Consider the following 15,235-nt stretch of genomic DNA (forward strand, 5'->3'; position numbering starts at 1 on the left):
ACACACACACACACACACACACACACACACACACACACACACACACACACACACACACACACACACACACACACACACACACACACACACACACACACACACACACACACACACACACACACACACACACACACACACACACACACACACACACACACACACACAGTCGATGTTGACAACACTTGAGCCCAGCTCCACTTTCTAGTTGGCTGTAATGGCAATTGTTACTGGGTCTGTTGAGATGACTACAACACTGTTGCGCCATCAACACTCCGTTGTAATATAATCTCACAGGACACTGCAACGGACAAGGCTCATCTTTTCCTCATTTTGTGCTAACCCTTGTCCTGCCTAGCAGTCCAGTTCCCTTCCCTGGCCATTACCACCCTCCCACGGCTCCATATTTTATCGACCGAGACGCCGATCGTTGACTCTCGTGAATTTTTCTGAAGTTATGAGGCCCTAGCTAGTAAGGTATAAAACGATATGCTTCAGAGCAATGGCAAAACAGTTTTAGTTCCACCCACATCCTTGTTTTTTTTTTTTTCTTGGAATACACATGCACAACCTCTCTTGATCATAAAAAGGTCCTTCTGAACTAAAGGAAAACTACAAGTCTTTCTGACATTCGTTACATGCATTGTGCTGATAATTCTTATAATTTGACATTATTATAGCAATCTTTTTCTTCGAGGAAGGGAATAAGCTTTATGGCTTCTTTGGACATAGTCCAAAACACAGATCAGCATTTTGTTGCAGAAAAGACATCCATTTTGCAGCTACTCGTCTTCAGGGGACAATTTACTTGGAAAATGATAGACCGCATGAAGCTAACTTTATTGTGGTGTCGACCAACGTGGAAACAACTCAGAATTATTTTAACCCTATTATTGGAGTGTATATGTGTTTAACAGGGGCAGGATTAATCCATGATTTGGCATCAGGCAAACATGTTACTGCACTGCTCACATTTCATAATAACAATAATAATAATATACAGAAAGCAAATAAATGGTTCAACCATTTCTTGTAATCACGAAACAAGCCTTGTAAAATTTTGTGATATGCTGTTAATTAAAAATACAAAAAAAAAACAGTGATGTTCTTGAAACAGTTCGTATGTCGGTTTGTTGCGTTCTCACAGATCTCCTGAAAATAATTTACTGTAACAAAAACTACAAACAATTTTGTGCCGCCTGAGGTTCTTGAGCCTGAGGCATGTTGCGAGTAATTTGCCTGCGTCGTCGTCTGGCCTGACGTTGATGTAATAATGATAAATTAATTAAAAATACTTTCACTTTCTGGCTTCATTGACTTTAAATTCACATCCACCAGGAAGCAATAATTTTCCCATGACGTATAATCTTTACGTTATCCAAGGGTGCTATGCAAAATTTAAGAATAAGTACAGATTCGGAAAGATGTTGGTTGTCCTGCTGCCATTCCCCTCTAAACCCCTGGCTTATAATGTGGGGGACACACGTTTAAGTCCCATATACCATAATCATACGTGTTTACCCATTGTATAATAATATCCTCAAAATTCAAGTAAAAAGTACACTAGTGATGTCTACTCGTACCTGTATCCTCCATGTCATTTACGTACTAGTTTCCCTACAAGCCGTATTGTTAAAAAACCGAAACCGCCATAAATTCCACATAATTATTATCTATTTATATAATAATATGGAATTGCCCTGACTTGGTGCCTCATACCTTTCTGAGGAGGTGCTTTACTTGCTGATTCATGTTGCCTTGCTGGTTCCTTACAACTTTCTCTTTTGCATTGCACTATTGCTTACCTTTACAATCTTCATTTGTGGAGGTTTTAAAAGCCTGATTTGCTACTTTCAGAAGGTGAACACCACCTCATTTGTACAACATAAGCAAGTTGATTGGTTGTTCACTATAACATTACTGCACATATTTTTTTTTTGGCGAAAATGCATTGAAATGAACTTTTGGGGAAAATATTCACGAAAAATGTTTTTCTGTTGCTTGATTCAAATTTGTATTTGGATGAGTGTGCAAATTATGCTAGCCACCAATCATACTAATTGAGAAATAGAGTCGAATGACATTGCTGGGAAATGTTGTACACTATTATTATTATTATTGTTCTTCTTCTTTTATTATAATACCATTCTCTGTGTGGAGCATCAATTCTGTCAAAGCAGTTTCTTTCGTGAAGGTTATGCTATTGCATCGCTTGCCACTCAGACACTGGATACTGGATTGAGGGAGCAGGAATTTGTAATTTGTTCAGGGTGCAATAATAGTTCACCAACTCTTCACTAAGCACAACAAGGGATCTTTAATGTCCATGGACTCATACCGGCAGACAGGACACCCAGTTCATCGTCCGACCGAGGGACGGCACACACACTGAGGCATCACCCTGCTTGCAAAACACCGGGGTGAGTTAATCGCTTGGCTGAGATTTGAACCCAGCTTAGACAACCCAGAGGTGAGTGTGAATACATCTAGGCTCTTCTGCCATCTTTTTCAACACATACCCTGAGCTTTTTTTATTTTTGATGAGCAAGTCTGACAGCATAATGCAAAGGGAGCACTTTTCTTTGACCTCGTTTGACCTAGCACTTTTCTCTTTCTGGGTTTGATTTCTGATGCTACTCTAAGATGTCAGAATGGTGCTTCACAGGCAAATAGCCCAAGAGCAAAGTTCTGAAAGCCCTGCAGTTGAGTTGGCTAAACCGATACTACATATAGAGTCTGACCACACTGAGTGGTAGAACACCCAAGGTAGTTTGTGGTCTCAAATTGTGGTATCAGTTTTCAGAAAAATCCACTTTGTCTCTCTCTCACTTTACCGAAATTGATCCTGTTTACATACTTTAGGCAGTCTCAGTTACCAAATATGTTTGACTTGGTTCTTTTTTTTCCGTTCATTTGAAATAAAAATACAATTAGAAAAATACAATTTGTGCATACAATATGTTTAAACTTTAATTATTAACATTCGTATTTAAACACGAAATAACTAGGGAGTTCAAAAAAACCACCTTACCCCATGCAGTCTTGGAAAAAATTATATGAGAAGGGATCTTTGAACTCTTGCTTATTGCGTTTCCGAGGACGATCTATATTTCCTACGAGCCACGATTTTTCCAAATGGTAAAGACAGGAGATACTTCAACTTTTGGTAAGCTGACTTCGTAATCATCGTCATCGTCATCGTCATCATCATCATCTTGCGGTCATGGCCGAGACAGACTTCACAACCCCCTCGCAGACGTTCCTTTTGTCTATTGCTGGAGGAAGATATCTGGCCTCAATACCTGTGCCTCTGGCAATGGTGTCAGGGTAAGACTTCCTACCACACTTCGATGTTCATGGTTTGGGCTTCCAAAGCTTCCAAAGGATTCCAAAAGATGAAATCACCTGATCCCTGGCCCTAAAGTGGTGAGCTGTGAATTTAACTCTTTGTTTGCTAGTTGTGTCGGAGATCAGTGGGAGGTTACCATAAATAGCATTAAGCATTGGATGATTCCTCCAAGGTATGTTGTTGACGTTGCCTAAGGAGGTTAGTGTATGTTCCATCAAGACATTTTTGCACGAGGGGCCCATGTTTCAGAACCATTCTAACGTATACTTTCAACGGTAGCCCTAAAGAGGTTTATTTTTTAACTTCTCTGGCAAGTTTGATCACAAAATGTTGTCTAATTTGTTGCAAGCTGCCCAGGCCATCCCTTTCAGGGTCATGAAGTCTTTTCCCAAATCCATTATGTATAAACCCAGGTATTTAAAGTAACTTACAGGTTTGATGTTCATACCAAACTTAGATTGGGTGGTTGCAGATGACTGATTGCGTGTTCATTGAAATAAGTTCAGTTTTAGTTTTGTTAAGGTGGATGCTTACCTCACTGGTAGCTGTTTCTATGGAGATAAGGATATCTTGAGCACCTTTTAAACTATCAAAAACAAGTGTGATATAATCAGCAAAGTCTCAATCAGTGTTGAACTTTGTGACATGCCTTTGACTAGTTTTCAGGCTTATCATTATCCCTCTATCCATTGGATGAATCAAGCGAAAGGCATAACATCCAACTTACAATGAGAAAGCATCTGAAAATGCAAAGCCCGTCTGTGTCAGCTTTGTAATCAGACTTCTTCTTTTTCTTCTGTTTGCTAAACATGATGAAAACAGATTTTTTTTAAAGATACAAAAAAATTGACGACTTTTGGCGACCATGACCTTTTGACCTCTAAAGCAATAGGCTTCAGTAACCCAATATGCAAATTCTAAAAAATATCAGGTCAATTCGATGAAAATTGACGATTTTATGTGATGCTGACCTTTGGCCTTTTGAACAAGTTATTAATTTATCTTCTCCATATTCTCATAATAAAGCTTTGTTGAAAATGTGATGATAAAACTCAAATGGTAAAAAAGTTATGGCCCAGACAGATCCACAGACAGACACACAAACAGAGGTGATAGCAAAACCCACGTCTCTTGGTGAGCAGGGGACGGCTAACATTAATGAATAGATAGGGTGTGAGGGTGTTACTGTGAAAGACCCCTGCGAACGTGTCAAACAATTCGGTCTGCCCATCTGCTGTAAGAACAGACGCTTGGGGATTAGCGTATAAAAGTTTGATGGCATTGATGATTTGAGTCAGAATCCTATATAGGTATAAAGCTCTGTTCCTGTCTGTCACAAGCGCTGCCCATTGTACAGGCTATCCTGGAACGACCTACGTGTCCCGATTCTTGAATAAGAATGATCCAGGCAGTTTAACCAACTCTTGCAAAGGTTGAAATCACTTTTTCTTTATTTTAGAGGTTTAAATCATGTGGAACAACAATGCAGACAGGGAAGAGCCCCTCTCGCCCCCTAAATGCAACACATCTGATGCAACACATGGATGGAGCATAAACATGCATGAAGCAACACATGGGTGGAGTATAAATATGTATGAGGCAAAGCATGAATGAGGCAAAACATGTGCAACATAAATACACATTTTACATTCAAACTTGGTTACATCAGACAGGCCATACATTCCCCCTCTCCACCAGCATCACCAGCACTGCCCACTAGGCAGGCACCGCCATTTTGTTTGCTTCCCACCGCTCTGACGTCCCATAGGCCTCTGGTGTACATTTGAAGACTGAATCAATGAATGCATCTTCTGTCATTAACTAATAAAATGAGTGGGTGTATGAGTGCATATTTGTCAAGACGAATGTTTCCCGAGAAGAATAAGGTATGTGTTGTGTTTGTGGGGTATCGCGTTTTGATTTTATTAATGTTTAATAATTCCCCGTGCTTTGAGGCCCAACAAAGCTAAACCCTTTTGGTCTACCCCAGGATTTATTCTTATGATATCATTTTTGGTAATATCATTTTTGACTGTTGCTGACATAGTTTATGACTACTGCAATAAATCCTGAGAAAATAGGTCAAAATTAGACGTTTTAACAAAAAATGCATTTTAAATAACTGAATGGATGTGTGGCTTTCAGACCTGTCCCCTTGGGGGATGGCTTATTCGTAAGGTCTATTTGACCTTAAGGTCTATTTATTTGACCGTAAGGTCTAATGTTTGCATTTTCAGAGGTCCCTCGAAATGTTCTGAATGAAATTTGGAGAAATCTGGGGAAAAATGAACATTTTTTACAACCTGGGGAAAAATGAACGTGTCCCAGCTGCTGTTTCGTGAGATGCATGTCTACTATATAGGACCTCTTTGAAGGCTCTTCCCGGCCAATACGAAGGGAAAAGAGCTGGGAAGAGGAGGGAGGACAGGGGTGAGAGGGTGGGGAGGGAGGAGAGAGGGAATCGGGGGAGGTACGTCATAACTACTTTGAAAGCTTTTGTAATACTATATTGGACCCCTTTGAAATTTGGGGGAGAGGGAAATGGGAGAGTGGGGGAGAGGCTAGAGTGGGTGTAGAGAGGGAGAGGAGTGGGTCAGGTTGAGGGGGGAGAGGGAAGGGGGGATTGCTGAGGTGTTGAAGTCACATTTTACATGGCGTGGAATTTCCACTGTTGCTGAGACTTAAAGATTGGGGTGGATGAAGAGTGGGAGCCGAGTGGAGGGATGGAGAGGGTGGAGGGGAGAGAGAGAGAAGATTGGGGGAGAGAGAGGATGGAGGAGAGGAGAGAGGAAAATGGGGAGAGAGTGGAGAGGAAGGAGGGGGAGGGGTGGGGTGGAGGTCTGGAGAAAGGGGATGGGTGGGAGGAAGCACAGGGTGGGGCGAGAGTCGGGAGGGGAAGGGTGTGAGGAACTTGTTCCATTCATCCTAAAACTTGCATAATTTAAAATCTATCAATGGAATGAAAAGCCTGTTGGATGTCAAGGAATATCATTGTGGCTTCCCTGTTTGAGTTTTTAATCTCCTCAAGAATTATTGTTGGGATATGGTTTGGGAAAGTGTAGATCAACTTTTCCTGAAGCCATGTTAGGGTTGTAAAAAAAAATCCTGAAATTGTGGTTGTATAAAAAGCTTCAGGCATTTTTGAGTAAAAGTTGGCAAACGTGTAACTCTAAAGGTGTTGGGTGTGCTGAATCCATTTCTGCTATTTGCCAAGCTGTATCTCTTAAGCGGACACTCCCCTTGGGCCAAATCCAAGATGGTCACCACAGATGTAAAAAAATACAAACATGTTTTCATAAACAGTTTCAACTGGAAGGCACTGTGATGGTTTTCGTTCGGGATATAAGGGATATAATCACTTTTCGAATAAACAATGTGTATTTTACATTTTTCTTCTTTACGTATGACTAAAACATTGTAAAAGGCAAAAATGCAAGATGGCCACCATGAATTTTCCAATATCCATGTCGAATTTGCTTCTCAGAAGCATAGAATTCTGTTCTTGGTGTCGACACATTGGTTTTTGAGGTCAACACTTCCTTGTCTGTGCTCAGAAAAATAATTTGTGAAGGAGAAAAATGTTTTCTCTCCTTGTTGGATGTATTAGATCACAGTTTGTGAAATAATGAGGTTTTCATCTGACGCTTCCTCTAAAATTCACAACTCCATAGAAATAGTTAAGATATATTTTTACCAATAAAGGTGAATATTTTTCTAACAGATCTCCATACATGCTTGTATGTTATTGACATGAACTCAATCCATCCATTCATTGGGACCATACTCTGCACAGTGTTGGTGCTGCCAAATAAGTCTCCTTGGCTATTGGGCACAATCCTAGACAGATCACCACTCCAACACAGGATGCCCCAAGCTGGCACTCATTTTGCCAACCTCAGAAGGATGACAGGCAGAGTCAACCCCACCTGGTATTAATTCAACAGCCAAGTGGAATTTGAAGTTAGGATCCAAGGATCCCAAGCCCACCACCCTTGCCATTAAGTCAATACCAGGCATATAAACTCAATAACTGAACCTAAGTATGAGTAATGACAATCATTGAAAGTGTTTCCAGACAACTCAGTAATCTTTTTCTTTTTCTTTTTCAGGATGAAGCCAACAATGAAGAATGAAGACAACACCATATGATCATGGAAGCTGTGTGCAGCCTCAATAGAGAATTAAAGATCCACTGAATTTGAATACTGCATTATCTGTCAAGCTGCAAAGAAAGGTAAAATATTTCAAGGCAGTGAACAAGGAATCCTGACACTAAAAAAGCTAAACATGCTCAAGTCAAACTTAGAGCTCCTCAAAACTGAGCCGGACTCAAACGGGTCCGAGCAATCTCCAACGTTGATGATAGGCAAAAAGTGTTATGGCATTGGTCTTGCTATGCATCTTTTACAAGCAAGCACCACATATCAAGGCTGCAAGTGATAGGAAACAGGATATGCTGAGTGATTGGGAACAGGATGCTGGTCCATGTACATGGAGACCTTCTTCACTGCAAAGTTCAACGATGGTTGTCAACTGGGATGTCTGCATGTTTTGCCAGGAAACACCTGCTGAATGTAATCTATCATCTGTCACTATGACGAAAATGAGTGACAGGATTTTAGAAGCCGCAAAATATGACCAAGTTCTCTTGGTACATTTTGCAGGTGTAAACGATCTCAAGGCTGCTGAGGACATGTATCATAACTCAGTGCTTTAAAAAAAAATGAGATTTCACCCACCACAAAGCCAAAGGCTACTCAAGGTGGGGGCTATATAAAGGAAAGTATAGATATTTAACAGAAATGAGAAATCTATTGGCATTCCTCTTGAATTGAGGTAGGTTGTGATTGAGGGGGAAGCAGGATGCAGGCAAACTGTTCCAAAGTGATGAGGTGCAGGGGAAAAAAAACTAGAAGACTACCTCATAGACTTACTCCTTCGGACAGATACAGAACATGGATGGGAAGAAACTGCCAAATGTGGAGAGTGACTGAAAGTATGCTCAGGTAGAACAACCTGTGAGAAACCCTGAGAGCATATTCCATGCTTATATCTATAGAAAAGGTTCAAAAAGGCAACAGAACGGTGGACTGAGAAAGGTTCCAGGGATGATGCTAATTCCTGTCCCACCAGAATGGCAGCACATTGCTGGAGGCTGCAGCATCAGCCCAAATATGACAATAATACTCCATGACAGGTCGAATAGTGGCCGTGTGTAGATGGAGCATAGCAGCTTGAGGAAGGTATCGCCGAGCACAAAATAAGCAGCCTCGGTGCTGAGAGGCTCTTTTCGCTGTACCAGAGATGTACTTTTCCCAGCTGAGGTTTGAGCTGATTTCCAATCCAAGCAGACAGAGAGCAGCAAGTTCAAGCAAAGGTGAAGAATCCATAGACTGGTTTGGAAAACAAGGCGATCTTGAACCAGACACAGACAACAAGTGAGTCTTTTTTTGGTGTAAAGTAACAAGCCAGTCTTTTCCCCAGTTAATCACACTCTCTTGATCCTGATTGAGAGTGGTACTGGCACAGACACAGGAAAGAGGAGACAAGGTTCCTGCGTATGTAATATACAGTGTTAAATCATCTGTATAAATACTTAACTGTGAAAGAATACAATCAGGCAGATCCTTGATACATAACAAGAACAATATTGGACCCAACGCAGACCCCTGAGGAACACCAGCATTCATATTATGGACAGGGGATGATTGACCTTCATGTACCACAGAGATATGAAGATTTGCAAGGAAGTCAGAAATTGTATCAAGCAATTTTTTCAGAGATGCAATATGATTTTAGCTAATGACACACTTTGTCACTCTTGTGCCACACTTTGTCAAAAACCTTTGAGATGTTGAGAACAACAACCCTGGCTTCTCCACGATGATGCAAAGTCCTAATCACATGTTCAGTGATCAGGGATAGAACAACAACAGGAAACTTTGAATGTTGAAAACCATACTGGACATCAGTTAAGAGGTTGTGGGTTTCCAGATGAGTCATCAGTTAAGAGGTTGTGGGTTGTGGGTTTCCAGTTGCCGTTTGATCAGGGATTCAAACACTTTGCTCATAATGGGTAGAAGGCTAATAGGCCAATAGTTGGAAGGATCAGATTTCTCACTGGAGCCTTTAAAGATGGGGACTACAGAAGCCTGCTTCCAGCTAGGTGGAAACACAGACATTGACAGACACAAGCAATACAATTTTGAGAGAACATAAGACAGTTCAGCTGAACACATCTTCAAAGCAATTGCAGGGATTTGATCTGGTCCAGTAGATTTTGAGATGTCAAGCCCTTGAATAATCTTAGCAACTTTCCTGGGTGTGATGATGATAGTGGAAAGCCTGGTGTCAAGACGAGAAGGACACATAGGCAATGTGTGTCCGTGATCTTCAAGTGTGGAGTTTGAGGCAAAATGCTCAGTGAAGAGGTTGACTTTATCAATAGGAGAAGGAAGCATTTCAAGGTCATTGAAGAAGACAGGAATCAATGATCGATTACGGTTGAGAATGCTATTAGCAATTCTCCAAAATTACTGGACCTTAGCCGTTTATTTGAGATAGAATCACAAACAGATTCTGTGTACTGTCACTTAACATTTTCTTAAATGAATTTACAGTTGTTGCTCACAAGGGGAGACAGGTGATGTGCCTCACTCGAGCCAACACGATGATACCGATTGAAAAAGTGATTGTGATGGGCAATAGCAGCAAAACAAGCTGGCGTGAACCATGGCTGAGTGTGTGGTTTCACTAGGTAGGTCTGAGAAGGGATAAAGAAGTTCATACCAACATGGATCCACTCAGTAACTATATTAAATTTCTTAGGAACACTTCTAAAACCAAAGATAATTCAACAAATACAGAAATGGCCACAGAAGGACAAGCTAAAAGAAGCAGCAATCAAGGAACATGTTCTAAAGCTTTTGGAGGTATGGACAAGGTACTGGAACTTGGCTGATAAAGCCAACATAGAAATACCTCCATCCTATGTCAATGGAAGATATACCTTCAAAGAAAAGCTGCAGACACACATATGCAATGTATACAAATTCATCACTCTGCAAGTGCGACAGACATTGCTTGTACCAGTTGAGTTTGGACACATGCCTCTCTCCACCCTACAATCTGAGGACCAAGAACCTTCAATAATGGCCAAATATGAAGCCCCTAAAAGATTCCTGGAAATGGTACATCTAGCATTGAAGCTGAGGGCAAATATCTTTGCACAACCCGTGCACAAAGGATTCAGTGTCAATGAACATGAAATTATATCCTGTGTTCCAGAGCTGTTTAGGGTCTGTTCATGTTCCTTCGATTGATGTTGGTAGCCAGAGCCTTTAGAAGCTGACCCAGAAGAAACAGAAGACATCCAAGGGCAGAAGAATCAGGACACAACTCAAACGAGGGTTCTAAGCGTAGCGCAAGACTTAGTAGAAGCGACAAAGACACAAATGTATTAGAAGCCCACCACAAGGAGGCAGACATAAGAATTATCCTCCACTGTGTACAGAGTCAAGCCACATGCATCGTGATAGCTGCATGGGATACTGATGTCCTCGTACTGCTCCTGGCATATTTCCACAAGATTGCCAGTTCCAAAGTTTGGTTTAATGCAGGAACAGTTAAGAAGAGAAAGTATATCCCAATACATAATATTGTGAAGCAAATTCATTTAAATGAGAACTTGTTGGAAACATTGCCTGCCTTCCATGCTATCACTGGAAGTGACTCCACTTCATACACATCCAGATATGGTAAAAAGTCCTCCTGGAGAGACTTCTAGGAGCACTATCATTTGCTTGAAGGTCTAGGAAAAAGTGAACGAGATGACACCACGGCCCAGAATGCAGAACTGTTCATCTGTAAAGTCTACAATGTTCTAAATATCAACACCATGAACAAGGCATGCTCTATCATGTTTGTTAAGTCACATGCACCAGAAAGCCGCGCACCCACAAGTGATGCCCTGTCATAACACACCAAACGGGCACTTTATGAACCCATGGTGTGGCAACAAGCACACAAGCAGTACCTCAAACGTCCTCCTCCTGAAACCATGGGATGGAGAACAGACGGCACAGCATTGGCACCAATCCTGATGTCCCTACCACCAATCCTGATGTCCCTACCACCTATCCCAGAATCTTGCCTTGAAATTATCACTTGCAATTGTTATACAAGGTGCATTAGTGTTGCAAATGCAAGAAATCTTGACTGCTTTGTACAGAAGCATGCAAATGCAGTGTCACCAATGACACCTGCAGCAATGATTAAGGAACTGCATACTTGATGTTAACTTTCAGTTAGCAATTCAAAATTACAATGAGACAGCTTGATTTTGTTTTTAGCACTTTGTCAGGAATATGTAGTCAGCCTACAGACATGGTGACACTTGTTTTTCAATTCTCAATTACTGTATGTGGTCCTTGCAAGCAAAGATGTAGATTATGGAAAATTGGCAGTGGCCATCTTGTATTTTTGCCTTTTACAATGTTTTATTCATACCTGAAGAAGAAAAATGTAAAATAAATATTTTTTATTTAAATAGTGATTTTATTCCTTACATACCAAACTAAATCCATCGCCGTGCTATCTAGTTGAAACTATTTGTGAAAACGTATTCTTTTTATCCACTGTGGCCATCTTGGAATAGGCCCACTGGGAGTGTCAGTTTCATAGATACTGCTTGGAAAACAACGGAAATGGATTCAGCACATCCAAAAACTTTAGAATAACATATTAGCCAATTTTCACTCAAAAGTGACTGGGGATGAATGATTTCGTGAAAATGGTCTATTTTGGTTTGGAGGAAGAATTGGTTTCGGCTGCAATATGCCCGGACTTAACCTCTTCATTCATATTACAGAGCTGGGGATAACTTAATTGGTTCGTACAAATTATACTATATTATACTTATTTCAAGTATCCTTATCCCCAAAGCAAAATATTGCACATAAATCTAAAAAATACATCGAATAGCAATTAAGAATATTCAAATTTTCGTGAACCCACGTGACAGATTTGGCTAATCAGAAAAAGCATTACAGAACAGCACAGTACAAATGCATCTAATTAATGTGATTGACTGATCCCAAGTGATGTATTTGGCATGACCACTGATTAAGGCAATATGGCTTCAATTCGTCAGTTTTGCGACTGATTGGAGGTAGTAAGAGTGTAAAGAAAGTAAAGTTGTCGCTGAAACAGAGCCAATCTTGGAGTATATTTTGAAGATATGCAATCGTGTATCAGCGTTCAACTGATAAACGAAAATATAGGCTTCCAGTACGAGTGTTATAAATGCTTCTTTAATATCAGTAAATTGAGGAGGAAGGCCAAGAAATCTGGTGCTCAAAGTGAGACATGAAGCCCCTGAAGGATTCCTGGGTATAGATGGTATTACAGTTTTGAGCGACAGCTGTTTCTTCCACTTAATAATGGGGATGGCATCATCTCTCAATCGTGGTGGAATAACCCCAAAATCTAGCCATCTGTTGTTTCATAACAGTGCTCTGTACAATGTTTCAAGCACAAAAGCGAACATTTTCTCGGCACGATCCACACTCGGGTATTGCAGACAAACCTCATCCAGTTTCTGACAAACTCATGGTGTTTGGTTCATTAGTGTAGCATGAAACAATCTCTATTTGTATGACTACAACCACCAATGACGCATCGACTCGGCATATTTGTGGAAAATCGAAAATTATTCACCGTTTGAGTTAAATTGTACCACGATGTAATCCGTAGACAGTCCGAATATGGTGGTCTACTTCCAGGTGTGATGTCATAGCACATCATGAAGAAAAAGAATATTTCGACATTTAATCACAAAATTACTGACTTTATAAATCGCAAATTGGAAAAAGAAACATCATATCTATTTTGTCGGGTATCAAGGCATAGATTAGCATCAAGGTGGTCTTAGTGTTTTGGTTCCACTTCAAACGCACTCTTAAACATGTCCTCACCAACGTGAAAAAGTTTCTTTGTTATTTAAACGCTTGTGATTAGGTTTTGATCTGCATTACATAATCACTCTTCAGCGAATAGCGACTAACTTTGAATGGGTGATTATCGCACAATTAGCAATTCTGCATGCGTGTAACTCTTAAACGCCTTTCGTAAATTTGGCCCAATGGGTCTGACCCAATCTGAAGACTTCCCAACACAGATTGCTTTATCTGGTAAGTCCTCTCTCCGAGAACTGGAAAGGACTTACTTTCCAGCACCACTTTCCTGGTGCTCGTCTTCCCCACTTGGCTACTCTGATTAGGTTCTTATTTGTCAAAGGCCAATCTATCTCGTTATGTGAGGGGGAAACCTAAACACTGCAGAATATGGCTGCTTGTACAAGCCAGCTTGTAGGAACTGCAAACCTGCCCTCTCACATAAGGATTGAGCTTCCATCTCCTCAATATCTGATAAAAAATTCCAGCTGGGAATACTTACATAAAAGCATCCTCTCTCTTATGCCATTTGAGAGATCCCATCCCATTTGTGACTTCCCGAAATCCATATTCTCGATTCTGGTGGATTGAATCATGTGGGGATGCAGCTACAGTCAAACATCTTGTTTTCTCAACATGGAATGTGAACTCAACTGGCAACTTCACATCACATTGCAAGTCATTCAACAAGGCAAATGAGAAAGCTTAATTTTGCAAATTTCAAGGTTGAATTCTCCAACCTGTCTCCTTCCTTATAATCATGGTGACACCATATCAAATCCATCCATATGATCCCCTCAATGTAGCCTCTCTTCCTCACTCCCACTTCAAATGGCATCACCAGAAACTCTGTTCAAGCTTGCTTCCAAATATTGTGTACCCTACCCCTCCCACACTCTCCCGACCTTGCCCCTTCGACCCACTGTCGACTTAAATTTGTGTCCTCATTCGAGCGTATGGATGAGCTTCTATGCAGCCTCAACATTGTTTTGGTGACTGATGGCCAGAATATTCTCAAATCCTGATCTATTGGTCTTGCTTCCTCATCTGTGCTTTTCAGCCTGTCCTCCTTTGGCTACCTCATGTATGCCTGGAAATCAGCAACATCACTCCCATAAACAAGAATGAGTCAAAGATAGATCCTATCAACGAGGGAATAGTAAACACACTTACAATTATCAGCAAAGTCAAGGAATCCATCATTGCTGCTGAAATCATTTCCATCTTTCTAACAGCATGATCTCTGACCATCACTTTGGATACTGTCCAGGTTACTCATCTTTGGGCATGCTGCTGCTCCTCTCTCAGCAATGATTGGAGGCCATAAATCTCAACAAGAGGTGATGACTGCCTCCCTTGACATATCCCAGACATTTAAGAGTCTGGCATCCTGCTTTACTTGCCAAGCTCTCTACTTTTGGTATATGAGGCTGCCTTCCTGGATTTTAGGTCAATATCAATGGAACAATTTGCTGTCAATGGAATCATTCCCCGTCCTCTATCTGGTGTGGAATTCAAGCAAAAGAAAAAAAAACTTTATCAATGAGAAAGCATGCTCAGATGAATGAAGATACGTGGTTTGTTTGGGCACAACCAGTTTGGAATTAAATAGAAAAGACTAGCCTGCAAAGCCATCCATAGAATGATATGCTCCGTAGTTCCAAGTCATTCATTGAAACAAAAGAACTACTCACAAGTTTGCAAAACTTTTGTCCATCTTTGCCTCTGGAGTATTACTCTCCCCTGTGTGTTGGGATCCATGCTCCACCTCTGTCTCGTCTGGATTCTCTGGAGCTTAAAGCATACCTAAGTGGACAACGATGCCGGACTCAATCCAGCTAACTACATATATAGCTGGCAAGATGTCAAGAAAGAGTTGGTCTTGCATCAGCTTGTTGCTTTCACATCACAGACAGGTTGGTGACTTCTCTGTTTT

At 40.8% G+C, this 15,235-nt stretch overlaps 1 long non-coding RNA gene across 2 annotated transcripts in view; it reads left to right on the forward strand.

Annotated features, from left to right (window-relative positions):
• The window catches only part of LOC147014230 (uncharacterized), a 79,966-nt gene that overhangs the window by 19,096 nt on the left and 45,635 nt on the right, over nt 1–15,235 (forward strand). For both annotated transcript variants that reach the window (XR_015050431.1, XR_015050432.1), the window contains exon 2: nt 7,456–7,580. This is a non-coding gene — a long non-coding RNA (uncharacterized LOC147014230). The remainder of the gene's footprint in view (nt 1–7,455; nt 7,581–15,235) is intronic.

The sequence above is a fragment of the Eptatretus burgeri genome, chromosome 13, assembly GCF_056783735.1.
Source record: "Eptatretus burgeri isolate ZD-2024b chromosome 13, Ebu_testis_v1, whole genome shotgun sequence".
NCBI classification, from domain to species: domain Eukaryota; kingdom Metazoa; phylum Chordata; class Myxini; order Myxiniformes; family Myxinidae; genus Eptatretus; species Eptatretus burgeri.